The sequence below is a fragment of the Rhinopithecus roxellana genome, chromosome 4 (genome assembly GCF_007565055.1).
Source record: "Rhinopithecus roxellana isolate Shanxi Qingling chromosome 4, ASM756505v1, whole genome shotgun sequence".
NCBI classification, from domain to species: Eukaryota; Metazoa; Chordata; class Mammalia; order Primates; family Cercopithecidae; genus Rhinopithecus; species Rhinopithecus roxellana.
In genome coordinates this window covers 44609355-44612530 of record NC_044552.1, presented here as the reverse complement: position 1 = coordinate 44612530, position 3176 = coordinate 44609355, and the positions used below count along the sequence as shown (strand labels likewise).

The 3176-nt window shown below is 42.8% G+C and overlaps 1 pseudogene; it reads left to right on the top strand.

The window, feature by feature from the left end:
• The first annotated feature begins 648 nt into the window (after positions 1-648).
• On the top strand, positions 649-2545 carry LOC104666632 (annotated as a pseudogene).
• Positions 2546-3176: the final 631 nt, after the last annotated feature.

Sequence of the window (3176 nt, the reverse complement as noted above, 5' to 3'; positions counted from 1 at the left end):
ACATGCAACACATAAGCGCAAATATGCAAATCTTGTCAGCAGAAATATATCTACCACATTAAAGCTAGAGTTTTCTTAGTTGACGATAGTTTTACAAATAGCAAAAATATTTTATAAAACATAGATATATGAGTTAAAACCGTGCTTGGTGACCTAGATTGTTCTCATTCTCTTTTTTTTTCTTTTCTAATTTTAAGCGTCTTAATTCTCATGCATTAACTCAATCTTTTATTAGTTCAAGGTCTTAAAGTTAATTAATTGTATTCACATTATAATGTAAGTTAAAACTATCAAACAAGAAAATTAATGTATAGATCAAACATTTTTTTGAAAAAATGACATTTAAATTTTTACCCAGTTAGCTAAAGCAGAAAAAGACTTGAGGTGAACATTGTCTGAGGTTTACAACAACAGATACTTAAAAAAAAAAAATCTTATTATAGCTTTCCAGAAGCGCTGCCACCACCGCACCTCGCAGCTCCCGGCCGCCTGAGCGCCTGTTTGTTGCGTCGTACTCCTCCATCTATCCACCAGCATAAGCTCCCGCAGAGCTGCAGCAGCCGGTCCCCTGGCGCGCAGCCTCCCGGGTCCCCAGGGCCTCCCGGGTCCCCAGGGCCGCCCGCCACCAGGATGGCTGGAATGGCCTTAGTCATGAGGTTTTTTACAATTGTTTCAAGGCGGGATTATGCATCAGAAACAATCAAGGGAGCAGTTGTTGGTATTGATTTGGGTACTACCAACTCCTGCACGGCAGTTATGGAAGGTAAACAAGCAAAGGTGCTGGAGAATGCCGAAGGTGCCAGAATCACCCCTTCAGCTGTGGCCTTTACAGCTGTTGGTGAGCGACTTGTTGGAATGCCGGCCAAGCGACAGGCTGTCACCAACCCAAACAATACATTTTATGCTACCAAGCGTCTCATTGGCTGGGGATATGATGATCCTGAAGTACAGAAAGACATTAAAAATGTTCCCTTTAAAAGTGTCCGTGCCTCCAATGGTGATGCCTGGGTTGAGGCTCATGGGAAATTGTATTCTCCAAGTCAGATTGGAGCATTTGTGTTGATGAAGATGAAAGAGACTGCAGAGAATTACGTGGGGCACACAGCAAAAAATGCTGTGATCACAGTCCCAGCTTATTTCAATGACTCGCAGAGACAGCCACTAAAGATGCTGGCCAGATGTCTGAACTGAATGTGCTTCGGGTGGTTAAGGAGCCCACAGCTGCTGCTCTTGCCTATGGTCTAGACAAATCAGAAGACAAAGTCATTGCTGTATATGATTTAGGTGGTGGAACTTTTGATATTTCTATCCTGGAAATTCAGAAAGAGTTTTCGAGGTGAAATCCACAAATGGGGACACGTAGGCGGGGAAGACTTACCAGGTCTTGCTATGGCACATTGTGAAGGAGTTCAAGAGAGAGAGACAGGTTGATTTGACCAAAGACAACACGGCACTTCAGAGGGTAGGGGAAGCTTCTGAAAAGGCAAACTGACATCAATTTGCACTATCTTACAATGGATTCTTCTGGACCCAGGCATTTGAATATGAAGTTGACCCGTGCTCAATTTGAAGGGATTGTCACTGATCTAATCAGGAGGACTGTCGCTCCATGCCTAAAAGCTATGCAAGATGCAGAAGTCAGCAAGAGTGATGTAGGAGAAGTGGTTCTTGTGGGTGGCACGACTAGGATGCCCAAGGTTCAGCAGACTGTGCAGGATCTTTTTGGCAGAGCCCCAAGTAAAGCTGTCAATCCTGATGAGGCTGTGGTCATTGGAGCTGCCATTCAGGGAGGTGTATGGGTTGGCGATGTCACGGATGTCCTGCTCCTTGATGTCATTCCCCTGTCTCTCGGTATTGAAACTCTAGGAGTTGTCTTTACCAAACTTATTAATAGGAATACCACTATTCCAACCAAGAAGAGCCAGGTGTTTTCCACCGCCACTGATGGTCAGACGCAAGTGGAAATTAGTGTGTCCGGGTGAGAGAGAGATGACTGGAGACAGCAAACTCCTTGGACAGTTTACTTTGATTGGAATTCCACCAGCCCCTCGTGGAGTTCTTCAGATTGAAGTTACATTTGACATTGATGCCAATGGGATCGCACACGTTTCTGCTAAAGATAAAGGCACAGGACGTGAGCAGCAGATTGTAATCCAGTCTTCTCGTGGGTTAAGCAAAGATGATATTGAAAATATGGTTAAAAATGCAGAGAAAGATGCTGAGGAAGACCAGTGAAAGAAGGAACGAGTTGAAGCAGTCTGAAGGAATCATTCAAGACACAGAAACCAAAATGAAAGAATTCAAGAACAAATTGCCTGCTGATGAGTGCAACAAGCTGAAAGAAGAGATTTCCAAAATGTGGGAGCTCCTGGCTAGAAAAGACAGTGAAACAGGAGAAAACATTACACAGGCAGCAACTGCTCTTCAGCAGGCATCATTGAAGCTCTTCAAAATGGCATACAAAAAGATGGCATCTGAGTGAGAAAGCTCTGGAAGTTCTGGAACTGGGGAACAAGAGGAAGATCAAAAGGAGGAAAAACAGTAATAATAGCAGAAATTTTGAAGCCAGAAGGACAATATATGAAACTTAGGAGTGAAGAGACTTCCTGAGCAAAAATGGGCAAACTTCAGTCTTTTTACTGTGTTTTTGCAGTATTCTATATATAATTTCCTTAATTTGTAAATGTAGTGACCATTAGCTAGTGATCATTTAATGGACAGTGATTCTAACAATATAAATTTCACAGTGTTATATATTTCTAGGCTGTGATTTTTCGGCTGCATGTAGAAGGTGGTAGGATGAATTGATCATTACAAAGATTTAACTATTTTATGCTGAAGTGGCTATATTTTCAAGGGGTGAAACCACCTCGCACACAACAATGAAGGCAGTCATCCACAGACTTGAAATGAGACCACATATGGGGATGAGATACTTCTAGTTAGCCTAGTACTGCTATACTGGCCTGTGTGTACATGGGGTCCTTCAAGTGAGGCCCTGCAAGTCAAGCTAGCTGTGCCATATTTGTAGATGGGGCAAAGGAATCTAGAATAATGGAAAACTTAGCTATTTATATTAGGTACAGCTATTAAAACAAGGTAGGAATGAGGCTAGATCCATAACTTCCCTAAGGCATACTTTTCTAGCTACCTCTGCCCTGTGTCTGGCACCTACA